At 37.5% G+C, this 26,811-nt stretch overlaps 1 protein-coding gene across 1 annotated transcript in view; it reads left to right on the plus strand.

Annotated features, from left to right (window-relative positions):
- TAFA5 (TAFA chemokine like family member 5) overlaps positions 1-26,811 on the plus strand; it is a 408,867-nt gene that overhangs the window by 267,331 nt on the left and 114,725 nt on the right. The window lies entirely within an intron of this gene.

Consider the following 26,811-nt stretch of genomic DNA (forward strand, 5'->3'; position numbering starts at 1 on the left):
TAAGACATTAATAATGAGACAATCTTCAAGACAGGTCTGCCAGTGCAAGGCTATTAGAAAGTGTTCATATTTAAAATAAAATTGGAGACATATTGAAAATAGTTGATGCAAAATGGTGTGTTTTGATCTAGGCTCAGTTAACAAAAGTGAAAAGAAGATGCTTATGTATAGAACTATAATAAATCCACAGATTACCTTTGAATACTGACTGTTTTGAGTCCTCAAATAAAAATATTGCTGAGAACACCCTACTGTTGCCTCAGAATTTGGTCTTACCAGTCATTATCAAAGAAGACAGCTCAAAGGAGATTTCAGAGCCTACCCACAAAGCTAAATATAGAACATTGTGCACATTCTGTTTTTTTTATTTTCCTTTCACTGTTTTTGGTACCTGTAAGACAGTTTCTTAGCTGTCATTTTTGTAATGTGATACTATATCCAGTAATTATCTTCTTTCTTGTTTTATTGTAAGATTGTAAGACTTAATTGCTTAAGAAAGGAATGATTTTATTGTGTCATTTATAGTTGTAACTTAGCAAAAATAGTTGTTAGCAATTAAAAAATTCAACATGTTTCCCATTTTGAAACAGCAAAGTTGTAAGGGAAAATACGGGGGTTTTGCATCATCTGATGGGAACTAAACACAATTTTTCCTCAGTCAGTTATAGCCTATGGTGAGATTAATTTGCTATAACTTGGGAGTCCAAAGTTAGTTGTAGAACCTAGTAACTCCAGTTTTTCTTTAACCCAATGGAGAGCAAAAGGCACCTTCTCAGAGTAATTTATCTCATCCTAAGTGCCTGAGATAAATCAGATGTAGCAGTCTATGGTATTCACTTTTTCTCTGCCTTGCTTTAAGACGCCTGTGGTGATGAGACTTTAGATAGCTAGAATGTACGTGTCAGTAAGAAGGCATGACTGCACTTCATTCTCCAAGTGCTATATTACATTAGTTTTCAAGTATGGAAGGTTCGAGGCCATTTAATATTCGAAATTTATTTATTTATTTATTTATTTTATTGGGAACGCATGAAGAAGGGCTATTTCAAATTCTACTTTTGCTTCCAATGTGCTTGATCATCATTTTATGAAAACAGAGAACTGGATGACAGGATCTATGGTTAGGTATTGTGTAATCAGAGAGGGTTCTTTATGTAATTCTGCACATTTGAAAAATAAGTGGGAAGTTCATTAGTTGAAAAATAGAGCTTCCCATTAACTTATGTGTCCAAGTAGTATCATTCATTTTTTAAAGCTTTTCTACATGGTTCTAGTAAGATCTAATAACATGGTTCTTTATTATTTTGTGGGATGTTTGTAGTTAGGATGGTGAGCCCTTTGCTAAGAATGGTAATTGCAAGATGTGTAGGACATGCTACTTTGCTTTGTAATCAAAGCTCAAAAGGGTTAATGATACCTAGAACTGTATATTAAGATCCCAAATTAAACAGAAGGCACAAGCCAAATCTTTGATCTGTAGGTTTTATTCGTGAATGAAGTTAAAAAAAATAGTTTTACATACCATAAACACAATTATATAGGAAAGAATAAATGATCACTTTGTCCTGTCTCTAATCCTCTACTTGTAAATAAAGCTGGCAGAAAAATTGGCTATTGGCTAACAAGTATCTTTCTGTGAATTTACCAGGTTCATAGTTTAAAGAATACACATGTAATTTTTCTGTACTGTTTATATTCGTTTCTAGAGTAAAGTGTTTCAAACACAGCTACTAAATGCTTTCTTCTGGCTGTGAAATCTACATAAAATTATATCTGAGAAAAGCTAGTTTTGTCTCTGATATTAACTCAAATACTGCTCGTTTAGGAATGCAACAACCAAACTTTTTTTTTTTTTTTTTTTTTAGCAGTAAAGAAGTGTATTTTCACCTACAGAAATCTTGCATCTAGTAGACATTGCATTCACTTTTTTTCTTATAAATCCCATTTTCCAAACCAAATAAATCCTTCTCTGAGCTTTCTTAAACAGGACATAGAGTTTGCGTTTGCAAATTTTCTTTATTCATATTATAGTTGATGTTAAGAACATAATTGCTATTTGAGATTTCATTTCTGCTATCAAAACGAAAAAAAATCTCATTGGGCAGTGTTTCTTTTTGTGCCAGTTTGCTTTCCAAAGATTTTGTTCTATTAGTTTTATTCTTTATATAATCTTGATTTTAATGAGATGATTATTTTTGAAGTGAAGGTAGCAGAATTAGACCTTAGACCTTTAATAATTAATGTAAAGTCATTTGTGAAGGAAGCAGGCACAGTAAGTATGACCTGCTAGCCTACTACCAAGAAAACATTAGCTATCAATGGTATTACAGCTTCTAGCAAGAGTATTTTGAAGATTCAGTACCAAAGCTGGTAATTTTTACTACCTTAAAATGCATCATGTTGTACCATTTGTTCATGGCTACCATTTGTTCATCATTTAATGGAGAGAAGTGCCTTAGAATATATTCAGTTACGCTGTATATTTCGTGGAGCTCTGAAATGCAAGTGTCAATTATTGCACAAAAAAAAAGCAAGTCATTTGAGGGCCCTTAAACCTCACAAGCATTGTCTGAGATTGCACTTGTCAGTGTAGCTCTTGGAGTAAGTCCTGAGTTGATTACCAAAATCCACTCTGATTTCCACTGCTACGTCAGCTAAGGTCTTTTCCTAAGAAATGAAAGACAGTGTATGTCAGATAGATAAAACTGGAATTCTTAAAAATGAAAATGCAGTGTTTAGGGCTTGGTCTGAGCAGAGCATGAAGAACAGAGATTTTCTTGAAATGTTTCCCTGTGATGGAAAGTACTGATTTACTCTTTATTTTTTTCTAGCAGTCCTTAAGTATGGCAGATTGCTAATGTAATCTGAAAAAATGGCATCAATATTCACCCTGATTTCAAGCTTGATTTAGTGTTGATTGCTTCATTCCTAGACCCAGAGGGTCATGATGTATGTTTGGTATGTTTGGTTGTGATGTAATTTTTATTCATGAATGTAGGTTTTGTGATATTATGACAGTAGTTTGCCTGCACTTTTAGTTATATTATTATTATTTATAACTAGCATTCCCTAGTCCCTTTTTTGAGATCAAATTCCATAGCAATGACCTCAGTTGCATTACTTTGATAAGATATATTTCAACATAGAATCTGGTTTATCACCAGAGTAATTTCCCTGTGTGTCAGTCAAGCTTCAACAGTTTTTTAAGCTGGAAATTGTGAGAGATTGGAAGATAGCAATTGTTCTCTATTTTTGTCCAGTACCTTCGCTAATTTAAACTTGTTTTAAAGCAAGTGACAAAAAGTCTTTGAAAACAGTGTATGTACACATGCACCCATGGTTTACGTTCTTTCAGAAGAACTGTATCTATCTGAAAATAAAATTTGTTTTGCCGAAGTGTTTCATAGAATACAAGTATATTAACCTGAGTAGATGAATATTTACAGTGTGATGAATATTTAAATGTTTAATAGATTCCAGTAATTCTGTCCAAAATGTATTTATAGCTCAAAAATAAACAGCAATTTTCTCCAGAAAATAGAAATAGTTGATGGGAGGAAAAGTAGTATGAGAAGTGTTTTAATTGCCTGAGAAAATTAGGATGGCAATCTTCAATTTACTTACCTGAATTCTGTGATTAGAAGATTCAAATGCTCTGGATTTGAGTTCTGGCTACTTTTATGTCCATAAAGTGCTATGAGAGATCCCAGGACATTGATCCTGATATCCAAAATTCCTAAATTTGGAATAGCTGGAGCTCAGGTAACTGAATTCAAAGTGTTCAGACAATGTATATTGTGAATCACAGTATTTTTCTTTTCTTTTAAAAGTTTTAATTCTTTTGCAAGCATTATAACAGTATTATTTTCTATAGAATCTTGGTGTAATTTGTTCATACATTATGATTAACATGCTTTTCAGTTGGCATTGATTGATATTGTTTAACACAGAAACTCAGGATCCACAGGGAAGCCACATTAATTTCGATCAATAATTCCCTGCTCTTCTCATTATCTCTAGGAGTCTACCAGGAGGTGTAGGGGTCAGAACTGATCATTAATAGAATCCTAGGTCATGGACTTGAAACAAAACAGCCTAATACCTGGAGAGCTTCATCATTCTGAAGTGTCTTACCCATACTGGGCGGGGTGGGGGGGGGAAGGGAGGCGGGGAGAAGACTATAATGATTTTCAGAAATGGCAATTTTACCTTTTACACTTAGAATATTTCATATGTTATTGTGATATATGTATTATTTTATCCTGGTTTTGTTACAGATATTTGCAAATGTTTACTCACGGTAAATATTATACATTTAACTTTGTTGCATTTAAGTTATGTCAATTTAAAACAAATAAAACCAAAAAGCAAAGAGGGATGGATATGAAATTAAAAAGAAGCTGAATAATACTATGTAGACATTTTGCTGGACTAGAAGCGGTGTACTGTATAGTGTAGAAGATTCAAGTCTAGGAGGACAGTGGGACTATTTGGCCATGAAAATTATCAGAGGGCTGGAACACCTCTTCTGTGAAGAAAGGCTGAGAGAGTTGGGGTTGTTCAGTCTGGAGAAGAGAAAGCTACACAAAACCTTATTGCAGGCTTTCAGTATATGAAGGAGGCTTATAAGAAAGACAGAGAAAAACTTTTTAACAAGGCCTGTAGTGACAGGACAAGGGGCAATGGTTTTAAACTAAAAGAGGGTAGACTTAGATTGAACATACGGAAGAAATTTTTTACGATGATGGTGGTGAGACAGGTGTTGTGAGACAGGTTGTTCCATGAACAATAGAGAAGTTGTGGATACCTCCCCCCTGGAAATGTTCAAGGTCAGGTTGGACAGGACTTTGAGCCACCTGATGTAGTGAAAGATGTCCCTGCCCATGGGAGGGGCGATGGACTAAATGATCTCTAAAGGTCCCTTCCGACCCAAACCATCCTATGATTTTATGATTCTATTTGACCCTGGACAAATGGTATTAATTACATTATGATGGTAGCAAAACAATTGGCTATTCTGCTAGGTAGTTATGAAGTTAAACAGGTTAGAATGTGTATTTTGCTTGCCTTGCTGTTGTTCTTGAGATATTGGAAAGGGTGACAATTACTTTAAAGTGGAGAATATTTTACCTGTAATTAATATTTTTGAAAAATTACCCTAATAAAATTCTGCTGGTTCCCTGGGGTCTGAAAGTCAATATCATCCATTTTCTGGTTTTCCTTTCTGTATTTGCGTAGAGAGCCCGGGTATCAAAAAACACTGTAAATACTAACATATCAGTTGTGGAATCACTGAAAAGGTTAGAACCTGCTTACATTTTTTGAAGATTCAAGTACACTAAACAGTTAAACTCATTGAGTGGCCAGTGTGTACCAAAGACCTTCTGTCTAGGAGTTGTCTAGCACCCCTGAAAATTAAATCCCTAATTTGTAAGAGGTTAATATTACTACTGAGTTAGAGGCCACATGGAATAGTAAAGAAATGTGTATGTGATGGTTTAATATTTGCCTGGGAATATTCTGACTGTAGTCATGAGTTTAATTTCCAAAGAATACAGAAGTTTTTTTTCTAATCAGGGCTTTTAAACAATCCTAGAACTTAACTAGTGGTGATATTTAATGCTATGTATGTTACTGGTAGGATGTAATAATGCACTGCAATATTAGAATATCTTTCAAGGAATGGAATAAATAATATTTCAGTCATTGCTTATATACCCTTATTTTAAGTTTTAGTATACCTTCTTGAGCCTTGGCAATCTTTTAGTGTTTTTTTTTATGATGTATCTGAAGTGTTCCAAACACTGTATATACTCATTTATGAAATAACCATTGGGTACTCATCTTATGCTGTACCTTAGAATATTAATAATTTCTATTTACTCCTACCTAGAAATAATTTTAAAAGAAAAAAAATGTACCCTTAACTATATTCCTTTGCTTAGGCAGTGGGGGAAGGATAGCAACTATGCATTTGCCAGCACCATATGCATAAAACTTAGTTTTCAACATGACTTAAAGAAATAATAATTCCTTTCTCCCTTTCCTCATCCCAACACCCATACATGCAGTCACAATTGCAGCTGTACTTACAGATGTACCAAAGCATGTACAATGCTTTATTTTCATTCAGCTGCCTCTAGACAATTCCATCAGAACTGTAGATTTTTCGAGTTACTGACAATGGAAGTAAAATTGTTTCTGTGACTCATGAGCTTGCCCTTCGTACTGGCACATTATGACTATTTCCACCTTGTGGGTCACTTTTCATTTAGAAATCCCCAAGAAATTGAGTTTTACTCCAGTTGCTTTCCTTCCTTCTCCAAACTGTTAAGGACAACATGTGACATTCCAGATCAAGTTGAGTAATAGTTCTTATCTAAATAATATCACAAACTTGGTAAAATCTTATAAACATGCCCACCTAAAATACATTTATTTGGTCATGAATGTCGTGAATGTCAAGTGTCAGTTAGAGATTTAAGTGTTTCTGGGGAAGAAATGCTACTGTTCAAGACAGAAAGTGAACAGTACTAAACATATCAGTAGCTGCAGCATCAATGGCAACACTGATGTGTCTATAAGAAATACAGGGAGATAAGTTAGGTTTCCCCTCCTGACTGAGAATCCACAACAGGAATAACCAAAGACATGACAAAAAAGCAACCAACCAATGAAAAAAAAACCAACCAAGCAGATCGGTAACTACCCTAAAGGAATATTTTCATGAAGAACAATAGTTAAGGGCTTCACTATGTTATGAAGTGTTTGGTACCTAAACTCAAATTACTGCGGCCCCACCTGGAGTGCTATGTGCAGTTTTAGGTGCCTCAATATAAGAAGGACATCAAACCATTATAGCGTGTCCAGAGAAGGGCGACCAAGATGGTGAAAAGCCTTGAGGACAAGACTTATGAGGAGCAGCTGAGTCCAATTGCCTTGTTCAGCTTGGAGAAGGCTGAGAGGACAACTTCCTGAAGAGGGGCAGCAGAGGGGAAGGTGCTGATCTCCTCTCTTTGGCGACCAGCGATAGAACTGAAGGAATGAAGCTGCATCAGGGAAGGTTCAGATTGGACATTAGGAAAGGGTTCTTCACTGAGAGGCTGGTCAGTTACCAGAACAGGGTCCCCTGGGAAGTGGTCACAGCACCAAGCCTGTCAGAGTTCAAGGAATGTCTGGACAATGCTCTTAGTCATATTGTTTAGTTTTAGGTAGTCCTGCAAGGAGCAGGGAGTTGAACTCTATGATCCTTATGGATCCCTTCCAACTTGAGATATTCCATGATTCCATGATTTTATGACTGGATGTGGCATAAAGGTGCAGACCGTTTTTGCATAATGCTAGTGTTTTCCACAGAATAATTTATTCTTCAGCAGTCAGGTAGCAAGCAGTGAGTACTGATCCCAGCTTGAAAGTCAGGCCCAGTATGGGTTTATGGGTTCTCAGGCTGAGTACCGTTTTTTTTTGGTAGAGATCAACTGCTTCCTAATGGCAAGTAGATCTATAGAACTCCTCCCATGATCTAAGAATGTTTATGAAGTAACAAATCAGGGATGTAGAGGAATTAGGTTTAAATAATTATGTAGCAAATTGACAGATTATTTTCTACAAGATTCTGAAGAATTATACACCACAGATTGAGGAAATACTTTGGATACATAAGGGAAATAGATCACAGAATCACAGAATCACAGAATATTAGGGATTGGAAGGGACCTCGAAAGATCATCTAGTCCAATCCCCCTGCTGGAGCAGGATTGCCTAGACCATATCACTCAGGAACGCGTCCAGGTGGGTTTTGAATGTCTCCAGAGAAGGAGACTCCACAACCTCTCTGGGCAGCCTGTTCCAGTGTTCAGTCACCCTCACCGTAAAGAAGTTTTTCCTCATATTTATGTGGAACCTCCTGTGTTCCAGCTCTGGGGTAAGTGTAAATAAAATGTAATTGAAGATAAAATACTTTTTTAAGCCTTGTACCTATAACAAAGTGACCAAACTGGAATTACTTTTCACTCATAAGCATCCTCCTTTGAGGTTAAACCTGGCATCAGTACACCATTTCAGGTTAAGTCATGGCTGTCTTTGTAAATGATAGTGCAGGGAAACATTTAGGAAAGCAGAATTTAATTATGTGATTTGGAAGGTAGCCAGGAACCAGGGGTTAACACTGGTACTGTTACAAAGAGTGCTGAGAGAACTTTAATTGCCTCTAATGCTTAATGTCTTGCTTTCACATTTCATCTGATAGACAACACCTCCAGCCTCCCTGTGTTTCATTGGATGCATTAGTTCATCAATGCTAACAGCTTCGTTTCCTTTAGTTCCTTGATGCTCCTAAGCAGTCACCCATGTAGTCTAATTCTCTTTCATCTACGTGTTCTGATGGCAGTTTCAGCACAGAAAAATGGTTGGAGGTTATGTGATATTAGATTGTGGAACAATTTTCTGAGGGAGTGGCTAGAAGCCTAATTACTACAGACATTTTAAATTGAACAGGACAAAATACTAGAGAACATATTATGCATTAGCATAAGTATGCACGGCATCACTGGAGAGAGTATTCTGTGCTTGATTTCTTGTGGCAGAGCACTACCAACAACCACAGCAGTCTGATTGCAGTCTGATTCATTAGCTAACTTCAGGCAATAGGTCAAAGTGACATTCATAAATTCAGGACTTTGGTCACTGTAAGCTCCCTCTGTGGACAGTGATATGAGATGGGCATGTCAGAGGTCACATAGTGTCAATATTGGAATTGCCTTCTGAAAGCTTCCTCTTTTTTTCTTTCTTACGGGATTAAAGAGTACATAGGATGACTAGCAGAGTAGGTTTTCTGCTTGAATGTAATGTGTGTAAACACTTCAGGCCATCAGCTGCTCACATTGCCTTCTGGAAAAGCCACTGTTGTCACTGATTAGAGGCCGTTTAAGGAAAAAATGTAACATGTTTATATTACCCTGTCTGCTTGTCATCTTAGGTTCTAGTTATCCCCAGAAGAGGGAAAAGAGAAACTTTCAAAATTATTCATGTGTGAAGGTGGGCTTCTGTCAGGGCAACATGTTTGTCTCCAGTGAGTGCAAGAGAATAGAGAGACATGAGCTTTTGTAAATATCTCTACCACCAATAAGTGAGAGAAAACCATAGCCAAATGACACTTCTGACACTATGTGAAAGCAGCATGGTCAAGGAGTACTCCCCCACTCACCCCCAAATAATCTCATTAAGCACAGAGAACTATAAACAGAGAAACAATAAGTTTCATAAAAGTGAATCAAGACTATAATATGGTTAGAAATGGCATTTTAAAGCTATACCACTTTATTTTTAATTTACCTTAGATTTAATATCTGTGATGATAGATGATGTGTCAGAAGACTCCAAGAAAATGTTAAAATTTATTGCTAAATTAGTGACAACATTAATAGCAGTACTACATCTAGCACCTGGAACAGAGTAGTTAATGCTAGGTATTTTTTTATGCCTCTTTCAGAATACTCTGCACAGGCCTGATTCAGAGAAAATACCGTCTTTGAAGACAGGATCTTAGAAAGCTACCTATTTAAGGTGATGCAAAGGAGTAGGATTTCCCATGCTGTTAAGGGTTGAGGCCATACTACAAGAGGAAGAAAAGCTTGTGGCATTAAAGCTGGCATTTTCATATCATAAATAATCTTTAAGTATTAGGGTATTTTTTATTTTCATTACTTGTTTTGTTTGTGTCTTAGTGTTGTATTATTTCTACGATATCATAAGCATGCAAAATGCTTCACAAGCAATTTTCATACAGTCCTAGACTGAAAGCACTTGCAGTCTAATGACAAACTGAGTCCTTGTTTGTACAGCTATACAAGGAAATAAGAATATGCAGATACTTCCTTTTGTTAATTATCCATATTATGGGGAGCAGGGTAAGGAGGAAAGCTCTCCAAACTTCTCTGTACTCTCAGATGAGGTGGAAGTGGGAAAGTGAAATTTCCATCCACTTGTTTCAGAACATTTCTTTGAGAGTTTCAGTCTTTCCTCTAGCATCCTTCCTAGGAGGGCATACACAGAGGACCTCTACCCTTGCTCATCCCTTTTGAGAGGGCAAGGTTAAGCCTCAGCTGAATGTGAAGGAAGAGGATATACAACTAGTCAAGGTGGGACCCCAAGGATTATATAGGAGAGAAATGAAAAGGGATGAAAGAAAGAATTGCCTCTCCTTAAAGGAGATAAGAGAGAATATATCTGAGCTAGGCTGTAGTCAGCAAGAAAGAAAGTGGTATTGTGAAAGCAAACGCTTTTTTTGCCTTTGATTTGGTGCAAAACAGGGTGATTTACTGTGAAACAGACTCATTTGAAGGGAGAGTGGCACTTACAACAAGAAGGGAGCAGCATACATGAAATAAAGAGAGGCAGTACAAAACTCAGGTAAGCCTGAAGGCAATAAGAATTTTCTTGTCCTTTCCATATTTTCTAAAGCATACAAAAAGTACCTTCTGTTTATTGTTCATTCTGTGAGCTCCCATGGTAAATTCATCGTACATAAAGAAATAAATTAAGCTGGCAGTTACCAGCCTCCCTGAGTCAGACTGATCTTCCAGTCAATTAATTCCTACTTCCTTCCATGAACTTCTTTCCCCCACAGCAATCAATAAAGAATGTTTTTGTCACTGGGGGTTAAACAGAATTGGACAATACCTTTGATGAGCTATGTGTTAACTAGGAGGCATCCAGTCTTCTCCCTATACTTCATATTATACTCCAAAGTTATTTAGTATTTCCCTGCATCCTGTGTTACACACTGACTTTCCAGCCTTCATGCCCAGTGCCATTACTGCATATCATAGTCCTCTTTGTTCAGCACCTTTATGCTACAGCAGTGGTGTTCCTCTGCCTCTCTGACACTACACTAAGCAGCTATTGCAGTACATCACCAGGGCATTCGCACAGACCCTCATCCAGACTCTCTCCGTTGCCCTTCACAATGTAAATCTCCTTCAACCCACACATAGCATTCACACATAGCTCCCCAGTAACATTCACTGATTCAGTGACTTGCAGAGGGGAAGATGTAAACCATAGGACCAACAGAAGGGAAGCTGTCAAAGAGCTGTGGGGCAGTATTGCTGAAGTGGTGCATTCTCAAAATGAAGAGGTGGGGTTTCAGGGAAGACACTGCTAGGATGAAGCACAGCAAAGGCAGGAAGAGACATACTGACACAGAGCCACTTGATGTAGAGTGGTTGGAAAGAGCTGGAAGAGGGAAGAGCAAAAGACAAAGAAGTTGGAGAGAGCAGGCCAGGGCAGTATAGAATGAAGTCGGCCTGAAGGCTAGAAGTTCCTCACCGTGGTGGTGATACCTGATGGGGTCCCTCTAGGAGGGCCTGTTGCCTGCCTGAAAAGCATCAGTAATTTGTGCCCAGCTGGAGTTTAAGCTTCCTTGGTAAGACTAATAATGCTTCCCACAAAGCAGCTGGAATCGCATTTTAGTGTGATATGACTTTGTGAAACTGGATCAGGGAAGTACCATGTTTTAGCTAATAATATCAAGGTTTTCTCTGTGCCTTTCATCTCAGAGGACCTCAAAAACTCCCATGGGTGTATGTTTGTCTCTTTTAATCTGTATTTTTGTACAGTCCCTACCTGAAGTTCAGATTTTCAAATGTAGACAGCTTGGTTAGTAATTTCAGTTTGAATGTTGGCATCTCTCTATTGAAGTGATAGGCAGCAGGCAGATAAACTGCCAGAGCATACTAGCCTCACAGTTTGGGGGCAGGAGGAGGTCTGGGTTTAGAATACTGGGGTAGGTCTTCACTGTTAAGAAAATACTGCTAGATTTTTAGTACCAGATTTCCTGAAGAGCAATTCTTAGGCTCTCTGTGCAAAAGAACTGGATTTTGCAATTTTGCATTTGTCAGACCTCACAAGTGTAAGTCTCAGTCTGTATGAATATTTTAAATACCTGACCTTAGTTCATTTTGATTCAAATCAGGCTTTAATTATTTTGTGTTTTCACGATCATACACTAAAAAGTGCTATGTTGGTGCTGTGTTATCTGCATTTGTTGGCAGAATCAGGTACTGACCTAGCTACATTTTGGTGTATTCTTACATACAACATAGAGTCCGGCTAATTTTTAACCTCTGCGCATTATAGAACCCTTTGTTCTATGTATATAGAAACAAAATGTATACTCTGGATAACATGCTGCCTTCAGTTCTGTAGATACTTTACACGGCATGAGATTTTATTTTGTGGTAATTGTATGGTGTTTTTCAGATTTACCTCTTGTCACCATTTAAGGCTGGGCGGGCTGTTAAGTGGAAAGCAGACGCTCTCCATTAACCCTTTCCTTCCCCAGGGGGGGAAAGGAAAAGAGAAAAGGGAGAGAGACTTAGAGGTTGTAAAGTTAAAACAGTTTTAAAAAAACAATAACAATAACAAATAGTATAATAAACAATAAAATATATACAAAACCACTATTGAGCTCCCCCCAATGATGATCACATCACCGCTGACACTGCAGGGCAGGCGCTGGAGAGTCCCGAAGCAGACGCGACAGCAGACGGGAACCAGATTCAGGACCTAAGGCGGAAGAACTGCAGAGTCCTTCCCGGATGCCAGCCGTAGGGGAAGAAAGCACGACCCTCGTGGTCCCTCAGCTTTAAACTGAGCATCACATGAGTGGGATGGAATACCCTATTGGTCAGGTTTGGGTCACCAGTCCCATCCGCTCCTCCCCGCAGGTGCAACACTTTTACACTCCTTTCCTTTATGGAATAACGAGACCCAACAGGGACCCTAGTTGCCACGGCAACAAGTGCATGTAGTCAACTTCAGAAAGTATAGTCACTTAAAAAAAACTTAGCTGAAAAGTCTTTCCTAGTCCAAACCAGGACACCTCTATATTAATTTTTATATATATATATATATTTATATATATATATATATATAAAGTTTTATGTGTAAATTTATACTAAGTATGAAATCATTTTATATTACTATTATTATGTGGCATTAGAGTGAGTAAATTAGGAGCTGAAAGGCCAAAACACAAAACTCTTCCCCAACAATTAGTACTTCTGCTACAAAATTACTTGCATGGTCGAGGATGACTTTGCAAGTAAAAAAGTCTCTAAAAGAGAAACTGGACAGTACTGTACAAAGTAACCTATCAGTTGTAATTGTCCTGAGCTGTTAATTATACACGAGTGTAGTTTCCCGGGACAAGCCAGAGGACTGAAGTCAGGTTTAAACCAGTGTAAGAGGCCATCCATCTATTACAACGGCTAAACTAATTTATTACGAATTAAGTGGTGCCAGTTCTTTGTGTAGGAAATTCTAAAATGACATTGTGTCCAGCGAGCAAACAAAGATTATGGAAGGGTTTCTGTACTTGAAGTAGTTATTACTTCTCTTTCAGATATTGATGACTATATCTGGAACATGAACGTAAGTTTAGATCCTATTATAAATTAATAAAAAAGCCTGCACAGACAGAGAGACATGATTCCTATCTTGAGATTCTCATAATTTAAGGTTCACATACTTTAACCTCTTAGTCAAATTAAGACTGCTATAGAAGCTGATGAACCTGGTTCCTTGAATTTGAATTTACTGGATCAGTACTCTTTTGGATAGATAGCTATAATAAAAATTGATGGAATCAATGAAGTGACAAGCTTCCCGTAAGAAAGAAATTTGGAGAAGTTGTTCAGATGCGTGTATAAAATAATTTGAATTCTGAAGTTCTTTGTATTAATGGTTTACATTCATTAACTTTTTATGACAATTACTTTAAACAGAGTACTTTTGACTGTAATCTGCTAATAATCTACTGCAGGCTTTTATTTGGAATAGGCAATTTTATATGAAAAACGTTGATAGGTATGCACACCTATGAAACCTTGTATCACTTCTGGATCTAATGTTCTGGATGAAACCAGAAACCAAAATCAGAAAAAAATGTTCTTTCAACTGTGGGATTAATGAAACTTTGTTTCCTCTAGGGATGTGACCTTCACCTCCGTATCCCTGCCACAGTAATGGTAGATCCCTACCCACACTTCTTACTCTTCCAAGTTCACAATAGTTTGTTTCTGAATCATATTTCATTTGGACAAGTTATTTCTTTCTCCCTTGTTATGTGTGTTTATGTCTGTTCTGGAAAAACACCAGAGTTAAGTCATTAAATTCTCACTTTTTTTAGCTTTTCATATAGATACGCCTTTCATGGAATAAATTAGGCTATATAATACTATGGAACAAGCCGCATAGAGTAGCTTTTGGCATACAGATGAAATGGACTGCACGCAGGAGATGCTGCAAACGGCAGTTTGTAACCTGTTGGTTCATGTAAAAAAAGATTGCATAAAACAAGCACATAAATAAAAATAAGCACATAAAAAGACTCAAGGTAACTTTTTTTTAAGATGCAATATACGAAGGTAAATACTGGAGGAGCAATGATGATTTAGTTTTATTATACAAACTGGTGTTTACAGCCTCACAGAGCTGCATTTCCGACTTCACTTTTAACTTGAAAAAATTACACCTTGAACCTTCTGGTTTGAAAAAAGTTGATAGTCTTGCTTACACTGTAATTCTGAATCATCATATTGAAGTCTAGATGCACAGTTTTCTCAGAGCATGTCTGTAAGTCAGGTGAAAGATTTGAGGTGTAGCTTCTGTTATATCCTTACCTTTGTGTGGGATGTCAAGCCAGAAAGCTATTGATTCTGGCTCAGATGAAGTTGTAGCTGCAAATATTCTCTTTCAGTTCTAATGCTAAGGAAAACTTGAAATAATATTTCTGATTCAGTTCATATTTTAGAAAAAAAAAGAATAAAAGATATAATGTAAAAAATATATTTTGTATTTAATTTATTTGCTGTCAGGTTTGACAAAGATTGCACAATATTCTAAAATCTTACTCAGTTTTGGTTAAAGAGAAAATAATAGTTGAGACTGCTTTTCACTGTGGGTTGGATTCTTTTCCCTGCTCTGGATTTTTTTACTTTTAGTGTGCAATGTTAACATAAGGCATTTTTTTTTCCTTGAGTTCATTTATTAAAATAATAAAAAATAGCATTCCTGGGCCTTTAACCTTTGGGTTCATATCATATTATGATGAGATTTAGAGGCGTGACATCCTGCTAGCGTGCTCCTGCTAGCTTCCATTTTCAACCTCATTTTTGAGTCTTTTTCAAAATTATGGAACTTTACTGAAATATTAATTTGTGCAGTATTAAGATTTTAATTTTCAGTTATTAAGAATACTACACCTACAAATTATATTTATCACAGAAAAGTTGTTGCTTTTTATTTTTATTTTCCTGTAGCATAAAATGTCTGATTTTCTCTACTGACAAACAGTTGAATAAGATCTTTGAGCCTAAACAATAAATTACAGAAAAGTTGTGTATAGCAGTATTAGAAGCACAGAATATCTATTATGAAAATACATCAGGGTAGATATATGCACATGATAAGCATAAATAAAAAATTAAGGTAAACAGATTGAAATTACAGCAGTATAAAATGCTTGTGATGTGTGTGAAAATGAGGTTTAAGAAAATTATGATAATATTAGTAAGCATGTACAATAATATATAAAAAAATGGATTGATATTAGCACACTTTTTATCATTGGAATTAAGACCTTTTTTTTCCCCTCCTAGAATGTACCCTTACAATGTAAAGCCAGAACCACTTGAATGGTCTTTAAAAGATTTTACCAATTTAAAAAAAAAAAAAAAAGTTATTCATGAGAATGGGGTAGACACTCCTTTCCCTCTCTTTTTTCCTATCCCTCACCCACCCGGATTTGAACAGTAAAGGCTTCTGCACAATACTGGAGTATGCTTTCTACAAAACTGTTTGTGTCCCAGATTTGTTGAGTCTAAATACTGTACAATATCAGCTAGAGAATGGGCCCTGGTGTTCAGCAATCTGTAGCCTTAATAACCATCTGTGTCCATAATACTTCCCTTAATAAGATGTACTATCCTCATACCAGAATTTATGCTGCAGAGGCAGAGTGGCTGAGTTAGTAGAAGTAGCTAGTAGCTTATAACAGTTCCATTAAGAACAGTCGTAGACATTTTGAGAAAAATAAGGCATAACTATCTTTGAAGGCCTTTCCTGTTTTCTGTAAGATATTCAGTAGCTACTGAAACAAAATTTTTATGGTTTTTATATGTTTTATAAGGCTTCTTTATCTACCAAATTTTTTTACCATTGCTTTCAGTAGAGCAGTACTGGTTTCAGGTGTAGATTGTATAGCTACCATTTTCTGGTAGTCATTCAATAGTACAGTTGCAGATATAATCATGAATACAGATCTTTTCTGAAAATGGAGTGTTGCTGCTGGATACGTCTGTATCAGTACTCCACCAACGTAAAGAAGAATATAACACTTTCCATACACTGACTCAAAAAAAATCTTCGGACTGGGAGAGTGTTCAGTAACCTATTTACATTAGTTTTCATAAATGCATTTTAGGAAGAATAATGATGTGTTCATAATTTAGTCTACCATTATTATGTTCTCCCATCACCAAAAGTGTGTCACATCCTATAGAGCAAAATAAGACTGGGTTCAGGACAAAGGCTTTGACTTCTTAGGTGAGTTAAAATGGGTAATATTAGAAAGAAAATTGGTGCATTTATAAAAAATGACTGGCAAGATTCTTGTTGTTATTGTTGCTTATGTGCACAAGGACAATCAATCACGGTCCTTTGTGCTGAACCCTGTAGAAACTCAGAATAGTAGTTAGTTCTTGTCCTGAAGACTTTAATAGAAAGATCGGGAAAGGGCCAGAACTTACTAGACAAATCATGAGATTTATTCCAGTTTTGTTCATTTCTGTAGGGTTGTAGAGGAATTGTTCTGCTGAGATGTGGTAGAGCTAGATTAAAAGAATTTGTGGTGGAAGGAGATTCTGAAGGGAAAAGGTGTGGGGGGGATACAACCATAGAAAAGACACTGAGAAGTATGCAGTGAAGCTGAATCTAACAGAAAAGAGAAGGAAGAGTGAAGGACTTCAGAGCCAGTCAACACAGAGCAGAGGAAGTCCTAGAAACGTTTTAACAACTTTTTTCAGTGTCCAAAGATCTTTTCGTTTGCTGCTTGTATATTAATTTCTGTTAGTTTTAGGATATTGTTCTAGACCTTGGTGTTATCACGTTTACTTTTTGTGGTTTTTTTTGGTTTTGGGGGGGGTTTTTTGGTAATTATTGAGTGCCCTATAAAAAAGAAGCAGGACTGTAGAAGAAAGAAGGAAGACATAGAGGAACATAAAGCATGAGGAGAGAGTGGAGATAAGGACAAGAATCTAAACATTGTGGCCTGGTTAAGTAAAATTAGAGGTTGGCTAATGAGGTGAATCAAAAGGCAATACAGAGGAACTGAATAATTGCAGTGGTAATAGCACACATTTCCAAGAGAGCAAAAGCTGTAATTAGCTTTGAATACAGCTGAAATAAAAAGAACAGGTATAGATTCACCTGTAGATAGAAACAGAAGCCCATTTTGTTCTCATATTTGTGATGGATGGGAGAACTTCAACCAGGAAGGTGAAACAGGGGAAGTCAATATTGCTATACATCTCTGAAAACATCCTTACTTTTGCCTTCCACTGAGCTGCTTTTGATTTTTTTTTGTATGAGAAGAGTAGTGTTTCTTTTTACCCATAATGCATGCTTCAGTCAGCTGGACTAATTAATCTCCTAAAGGAAGACATTAGTGAGCTAGTTAAGTTAGTCATGTTGGTGCAGCTCCACAGTATCCTCATTCCTGGCCATCTTTTGTAAAATCACTTCTTCAACCTTAAACACTTTTCTCACACACCCATTAACAGATATTCATCAATTATTTATCACCTTATGAAGAGAACCTGGAAATACCACCAGTTGTCTAAAACATAAGATAAATATGCCTGCTAACCAAAGAGTTACTTGAAATCCAAATTAGTGCAGGACTGTTATTTTCATTTCTTTTCACCTTGTGTTCAGGGACAAAGAGTTTTTACAATTTTGGTGAGGAAAACCTTTCTCCTGCAAGTAACGGTTGTGCGCAAGTTTCTTCAGCTAGTTCTTTCTCCCATTTATCTTGGGTAGGCTGTTCAGACCAGAGTGTCCTTCTTTTGTTGCAAAGTACTTAATAGATAATCATATTTCTAAACATAATCTGAATTAAAATATGAATAAATCTGCTCCTCATTGCTTGGGCAGTAGGACAAGGACATTGTAGATAATGTTTCCGTAGACATACATCTTCTTTCCCCCTTTTTTATCCTCTGTGTATGTTTTATATATATAGTTTTTTGGGTTTAAAAAGATGTGGATCCGTCCTGCACTTCATGGGACAAGGAGAGTGGATGGAGTGTTTAGTGTTGAGGAGACTGAGGTATGTTCAATGTAAGGATGGGGAAAATAGAAGATGTGGCATTACATTTCTCATGTGGAGAGACAGGTAGTTTAACAGAAAGTAATTTGCAGTTTACCCATTATGAGAGAGGAGTAACATCTCACATCTGCTTCAGAGTATTTGCTTGCTGATAACTCTAGAAGAGTTAATCAAATGCTAAGATCCATTATTACTCATCCTTCTGCCCCTGTCATAATACTGACTAGTGATCTTGTCAGGAGTTTTCAACTCAATTCACAAAAAGCTTACCAGTGAGGACTGAAGGGTGATGCGTCCAGTAAGGGTCATAAGATGGCAGCTCCGTGTAGTGCATTATCCTGTTGTGCTGGAGGGAAGGAAGCCTAAGAGGGCAGCAAGCATTTAGCAGTACCCTCTTAGCTCTGGTAGTCTCAAACATCTACTGGTGAAGTTCCACCCTCCTTCCTTCCTTCCTTGGTAGCCCCTGAGGGCTTTTTTCTAATAGTTGCTATTTGAACCCATGCGCAGTTGGGCCTTCATAATATCTTCAGCCAATTAGTTCAAAGTTGGTTGTGTCAGGAGATTTTGTATTATGTCCTTAGTTCTTTTATTGTGTGTCATTGTAAGCAATGGTTTGCTTTTCCTATGGCACTCAAAATTGTGTGTGTGCATATACATATATGTAGTCTTCCAGTAGATTAGCCCTTTTAATTTGTCCTCATCAGGTGTTCCAGTGATTTGACCCTCTTTTTTCCTTTCTTTGAACCTTGCTAGTTTAACTCTATCTTTTCAGTTTTAAAACTGCCTAGGTAGTATGGCTTCTGTAGCTTTGTAATGGTGGGGTTTTTTTCTGTTTTGTTCTCTGTTCTTTTCTTAGTAACTTGTATCATTCTGCTTCCAATTCTGCCAGCTACTGAGTGCTGGGTTGATGTTTCTTTTGAAACATTTCTACTTTGATTTCCAGATATCTCTCTGAGACGATAATAGCTAATTTAGAGTACATTCCTGTGTATCTGTAGTTAGAGCTGGGGTTTTTTGCTATGTGCATTACTTTGTTTTTATTGACATTGGATTTCAGCTGCCGTTTTATCATCTGGTTTCACAGCAGTATAAGATCTCTTTGTAGCTTTCACAATTTTCTTTCTACCACTCAGAATAATGTATTTCTATCAGCACATGCACCTCACAGTTCCAGCTCAGTAAAAGCCCCAGCATCACAGATTCCTGGTTGGACATTCTGATTCATGTTCATCTGTATTTTGTCCTGTCTGTTAGTAAACTTAATAACAAACAAGCTTTATAGTTGTGCTGCTGTCTCAGTGTAAGAAAGGTTATTAGACTTCAGGTTATCCTTGGCTTTTTTAATGTACTTTTTCTCATCTCTGTGTTCCTTTGTAGGACAAGGATGCTAAAAGCAGAGAGAACATACCTGTGATAAGTTAGTTAATTTAACATAAAGAAACAGGATCACTCCCTGTTTGAATATTAGGATTTCTGAGATGTGTTGGGAATTGTTGTCAGTATATCAGCCTTGCAGCTCCAGAATCAGGTCTTTTTTCCAGTCTGGTGTGAGCAGTCAATTGCTGTTGGAAAATTTCCCTTTATTGTAGAATAATCAGTTGACTCTACTGACCAGCATTTAACGTGATTGCTTTCCACATTATGATTTTTTTCTTATTCTTTTCTCTTTTATCTCTTATGTTTTCCCTTTTCCTTTTCCTTTTCCTTTTCCTTTTCCTTTTCCTTTTCCTTTTCCTTTTCCTTTTCCTTTTCCTTTTCCTTTTCCTTTTCCTTTTCCTTTTCCTTTTCCTTTTCTTTTCCTGTCATTTTTCTATAATGAAAGCTTTAATTTCTTGCATCTGAAAGGTTATGATGATTATCATAGAATCATAGAATAGTTTGGATTGGAAGGGACCTTTAAAGGTCATCTAGTCCAAACCCCCTGCAATGATCAGGGACATCTTCAACTACATCAGGTTGCTCAGAGCCCCATCCAGCCTGACCTTGAATGTTTCCAGGGACGGGTCATCTACCACCTCTCTGGGCAACCTGTTCCACTGTTTCACTACACTCATTGTAAAAAATTTCTTGCTTATATCTGGTCAGATTATCAAGTGGTTGGAAATGTAGTTGAAGCTACCTACAGCGTGTAAAATTAGTTCATGCAAATTCACATAAAAAAATGTGCACAGCTTGTTTACAAGAATCCTTAACCCTTAATAAAAATTCTATACCTGGCAATTCCTAAGTTACTGCATGAGTCCTAGTTCAAAACCTTGCAAGTCAAGATATTGTTTCTTTTCTATTAAATCAAAATACACAGGAACAGGCAGATTTTTTACCTTTAGCAAAGTGATAAATGATCTCAAAATCTATTAAGTGCCTGTGTAAAATAATTGACTCTGTAAATCAGAGCTTCTAGCCAAAATGAATTCTGTTGTCATGTTTGAAACAAGCTGATGAGAATAAAAAGTTATTTTGTCAGTTTGTTTACTTTGGGTTTTGTGTGTGAGAGTTTAAAACAACTCTCTGGAGATCACCGATATATAAAATAAATAAAGTTTCTGGATTAGTGAGACATTAAATCATATTCTGAGATAAGAGATAAAAGGAAGGTTAAGTTTGGGAATTCATACTCTTAAAAAATCTTCCTGCCTTGGCATGCTAAAATTTTTTTTTCATTGTTACTTATTTTTTTACATTATTTTTTAATCTAGATTATACTTTTTTACTTCTATATTATAGAAGAATATTATTTTAATTCTATTAACTTAAAAAGGCAAGTTTTATAGATGTATTACAGGTGTTTCATTGTTCTTTATTAGTGGATTTTTTTGCACTCCTTTTTCAGATTTTTGGATGCTAAGTGCTTTTATGTTCATTACTGAATTAGTGCTACAAGTTGTTTTAGCTTTGAAGCTTTGAAAGAGAATATAAAACCTATTACTTTTGAGGCATCATCATTCACCGCTGCTGATTAACAGAGATGATTAATAGTATTTTAATTTTTAATTTAATTAGATCTATCAGATAATTCAAACAGGAAATTAGTTCATATATATGTATACTGTTAATGTAATTGAATGTCAAACTCATTATATGGCATTACAATTTTGCCACATTTAGTGTAAGTAAGTTTAAGAAGAAATACTTGAAATAGTTGGCATTTACAGCACATATAATGTCTCTGCCTTTAGGCATAGCCTAAGGCTTAGAGCATTTTTAGCAAGTGGAACTCTAATAGAATACATTTTCATAAATAAAAACAGAACTTAAGTTATTCTTCCCAGGGATTAGCTATCTGGGACTATTCAGGAATGTATTTATATTAGTGTTAATTTCCTTAGCATGCTAATTTGATTTTGTTTCACATTTGTATGCTCAAGTACAAACTCCTTCAGGACCATCCCTACGTCAATCAGCACATGCAAATACTTTCTTTTGGTTCTGTTGAAGCTACTCTTGAAAGAAATTTAGAGAAGTAGATCTGTAAAGTATTTCCAAGGGATTTCGTTTCTCAACGGTTAGCTTTACGTTTGCTATCCATATTAACAAAGTAACATAGTTACATATCCCTATAAGCTTATCTTAATTTTACATATGATGATAGAAAATATGAGTCTTTTAAAGCATTACTAAAATAGCTTACTTTTTATAGCTGATAAGAAATATTAGTCCCCTGAATTTCCTTCCAACTATTGTGTCCTGGTAGAAATCCCTTCACAATCCCATTTTCCACAGTGGGGATGATTTGGACAGTACACAGTAAGGTTTCTGCCTGAACATTAGTCTGGATTTCAAGCAACTCTTTGGTTAGCAGACATATTTCTTTTGTCTTTTAGGTGACTAGTGGTATTTCTAGGTCCTCTTTGTAAGATGATTAATAGATGATGAATGTCTGTTGAGGAGGGTACAAGAAAAGCAGTAAAGGTGGAAGAAATAACTTTTACAAAAGGTAGTAGGGAGAAATTGAGATTTGGAGTCAATTTTGGAGAGAGGAGGAAAGAGACTAGCAGAGGAAGAGGTTGACAGCATAATGTAAGAGAATGCTATGTTTAGAGGACTGTAAGTTAGAAGCAGAAAGAAGAGGAAATACAGCATAGAAAAAAAACAGGAAAAAAATGCCATGATCTGTTTTAAATATGGCTAAGTCAATAAAGATAAATGATGGTATTCAAAAAAATAAGATGCAGTAAGTCACATACATAAAAATCCTGTGTAATTCACTGGGCCAGTTCTTTCTAGAGTATTTCTGTTAGGATCCCTTAGATGCATATGAGCTCAATGAGTGTGCAAATAAGACATGGATTGATGATGTATTAGAACTAAAAGCATGGTAAGGTGAACACCAGTATTCTGTTGCTGTGAACTGCAAAACATATGGTTTTAAAGGCCTGACCTGAAGGAGTGCTAGTGCAGTTATTTTCATCTTTTCCTTCAGCATTTCCTTGCATAATATCTCTTGTACTTCTTGTTCTGCAGCTAGACTTCAAGTAGGTTTTCCAAAGATCATCTTTGCTACATACAAGTCCCCTGTGTAGTTAGTCTTCTTCGAACAGCTGGTGCCATGCCTGTTTCTCTGGCTTCTGTTCCAAGCCTGCATCCCAGACCCGAGACCCGTGTTCTGCACGGTTTCCTCTGAGTGTGCAGATAATACAGTCAACCACAGCTTGAACTCCTGAATGTGTACTGCTGAATATCAATCAGAACTATCTCGTAATTTTCTGGATTATTGACCAAGACACTACAGTTTCTTCTGTGTTGTAGTGTGTGATGTTTTCATGATACATGCATGTCTGCTCTTTAGTAAAATCTCACCTGAAGATTGACAGTCAGTATCCCCAGCTTCAGGCAGATGTACAGCAGAGTTTCCTCCGAATTAATTCTTTATTTGTCACATGATTTATGACCTGGAAGATGTTCTCAATCTAAATTATTACTTTTGTGTTTCCTAGTGAAGCGGGGAGGAAACTTTTTTTAATGTATTTTTAGATCACGGAGGAAAAACAAAGTTGTTTCTTCACATTATTTTTAAAAGTTTATATATAGATTTTAAAGATTTCTCTAGTTTCATCTCTTTAAGAAATCCTGTAACTTCTCCAGAACCAGAAAATTGGATAACAAATCTCTTTATCAGCAGAAGTCCAATTCTGACAGAGTCTTTGTTACAGGAAACCTTTGTCTGAGGAAGCTCATGACATTTGTTCGTTAAATGAAATAATTTTTTTCAGTTATGTTTCTATCAGTTCTGTCACTTGAAGAAGACTTACAGCTGTCATACTGGCTTGGAAATATTAGCCTGTTTCTATAAGATAATAATGTTTGATCTTTGAAAATAATGAGTGATGAAATTACTGTGCAGTGTCTGCCTAAGTATATGATAAGCTTTCCTTATGGACTGCAACTTTATTACCAAAGATTTCAACGACAAGGCAGGCCCTACACTCCAGAAAAGCTTCTCCTATAGGTATGTATGTAATTAAGAGATCTATGTGCAAATCACATTTCCTGTGCAGTAGAACACCTCAGTGTTTTCTTATACCCATGGGATCTAAAATTCAGATGTGGAAATAAGGGGGACTTGTTTTCTCATCCCTACATATTTTCTTCTTTTTAAAGTAATTCCTGAAATTGTTTGGGCTGTGGTTCTAATATCAGACTGGTTGTCACGGTTTAAAGCTGGGCTGGCGATTAAACCTGCAGCAGACGCTCTCTGTTAACCCTCCCCCCCCACCCAAAGGGAAAGGGAAAGGGAAAGGGAAAAGGGAGAGAGACTTACGGGTTGGAAAGTTAAAACAGTTTTAATAAACCTATAATAATGAAAAAGAGTATAATAATAATATTGGAATAATCAAATATATACAAATATATATACAAAACCAAGATCGAGCTCCCCCGATGTCGGCAACGTCACCACCGGCACTGCAGGGCAGGCTCCGGGAAGGCCCAGGCTGGGCCTAGCGACGGTCGAGAGCTGGATTCAGGGATGCACAGATCAGGATCGGGGGCAGCAGGAAAACAGTCGGAGTCCTCCTTGGACACCGGCCATAGCAGAAAAGAGCAATAGCAAGCAAGAGGGGCGAGACCCTCGTGATCCCCCCGCTTTATACCGAGAATGACGTGTATGGGATGGAATACCCTCGTTGGTCAATTTTGGGTCACCTGCCCTGTCTGCTCCCCCCTGCAGCTGCGACCCCCCCCTTCGGCTTTTCACTTGTAAGCAGTGAGGAATTCAGCGGTGACCTTGGTTTCTCTAAGAAAAAAGTACAGCAAGAGCCTTACTGCACAACATCCCTACCGGTGCCTCAGCGATAACTACAAACTTCGAGCGTTATCAGTCCTGGAAGCAGACACTGTCTGCAAAAACATGCAGTTAGTTTCAGAAAGTGCAGTTATTTAGAGGAGACTTAGCTGAAAGTAAAAATCACTGAAAGGAAAATCGGCCTGGTTTAGGCCAAACCAGGACATTCCACCCCTTATTCCATACCATTCACGTCATACTCAGATCACCACTAACTTTTCATTTTAAAATATATACAGATAACATTAGTTTATGATTCATTTCTATACAGAAAAAAAAAAAGTTCATCAAGTTCATTTAGTTCAGGATTGTGGGTTTCCGTCTGGCTAGGAGTCTCTCAGGGCAGGAGACATGGTATGAGTTTTGTCACAGTTTGTGCCCACGGGTTGCAGGTTAAAGACGTCAGTCTTGAGGAGGTTACTGGACGCCACTTGCAGTTAGCTCTGGTCTCGTCACCACTGTCTTAACCTGAAAGACACTTATGAACACTGTTAGTATTATGCAGCAATTAACATCATGCAGTTCAGAATTAAGTATTCTCACCCAAGATCAGATCACCTTCAGGGACACATCGGACTCCACCATCCTGCAGCATCACCCACCAAGTACATCCAGGTCCTTGAGCAAAAGCAATCCCATGAATGGGTTTACCTTTGCCCGTAGCAGGAAGAACCCAGACAGTTTTTCCCAATAGATTCCTTTCATGCACCACTGGGACTTTATCTCCTTCTACTGTATGTAAAAGGTCTGACTGAGCAGGGCCAGCTCGGTTGATGGATCCTCTGGTGTTAACTAGCCAGGTAGCTTGTGCCAAATGCTTATCCCAGTTTTTAAAGGTTCCACCCCCCATTGCTTTTAGGGTAGTTTTTAACAGCCCATTATACTGTTCAATTTTCCCAGATGCTGGTGCATGATAGGGGATATGATATACCCACTCGATGCCATGTTCTTTGGCCCAGTTATCTATGAGACTGTTTTTGAAATGAGTCCCATTGTCCGACTCAATTCTCTCTGGCGTGCCATGTCGCCACAAGATTTGCTTTTCAAGGCCCAGAATAGTGTTCCGGGCAGTGGCATGGGGCACAGAGTATGTTTCCAGCCATCCGGTGGTTGCCTCCACCATGGTAAGCACATAGCGTTTACCCTGGCGGGTTTGAGGGAGTGTGATATAGTCAATTTGCCAGGCCTCCCCATATTTATATTTCAACCACCGCCCCCCATACCACAAAGGTTTTAACCGTTTGGCTTGCTTAATTGCGGCGCATGTTTCACAATCATGGATAACCTGTGCAATAGAGTCCATAGTTAAGTCCACCCCTCGGTCACGAGCCCATCTGTATGTTGCATCTCTCCCTTGATGACCTGAAGTGTCATGAGCCCACCGAGCTAAAAATAGTTCACCTTTATGTTCCCAGTCCAAATCTATTTGGAACACTTTAGCAGCCTGATCTGCTTGTTGGTTGTTTCGATGTTCCTCAGTTGCCCGACTTTTAGGTACGTGAGCATCTACATGACGTACCTTCACGATTAGTTTCTCTAGCCGAGCAGCAATATCTTGCCACAGTTCAACAGCCCAAATAGGTTTACCTTTACGCTGCCGGTTGCTTCGCTTCCACTGCTTTAACCACCCCCACAAGGCATTTGCCACCATCCATGAGTCAGTATAAAGATACAGCCTTGGCCACTTTTCTCGTTCAGCAATGTCTAAAGCCAGCTGGATGGCTTTTACCTCTGCAAATTGACTTGATTCACCTTGTCCTTCTGTGGCTTCTGTGACTCGTCGTATAGGACTCCATACAGCAGCTTTCCACTTCCGATGCTTTCCTACAAGACGGCAGGATCCATCGGTGAACAGGGCATACTGCTTCTCATCCTCTGGTAGTTCATTATATGGTGGGGCTTCTTCAGCACGTGTCACCTCCTTTTCTGGTGGCATTCCGAAGTCTTTGCCTTCTGGCCAGTCCATGATCACTTCTAAGATTCCTGGGCGATTAGGGTTTCCTATTCGAGCCCTCTGTGTAATTAATGCAATCCATTTACTCCATGTAGCATCAGTTGCATGATGAGTAGTAGGAACCTTACCCTTGAACATCCAGCCTAGTACTGGTAATCGAGGTGCCAGGAGAAGTTGTGCTTCAGT

The sequence above is a fragment of the Nyctibius grandis genome, chromosome 5, assembly GCF_013368605.1.
Source record: "Nyctibius grandis isolate bNycGra1 chromosome 5, bNycGra1.pri, whole genome shotgun sequence".
In the NCBI taxonomy this organism is placed as follows: domain Eukaryota; kingdom Metazoa; phylum Chordata; class Aves; order Nyctibiiformes; family Nyctibiidae; genus Nyctibius; species Nyctibius grandis.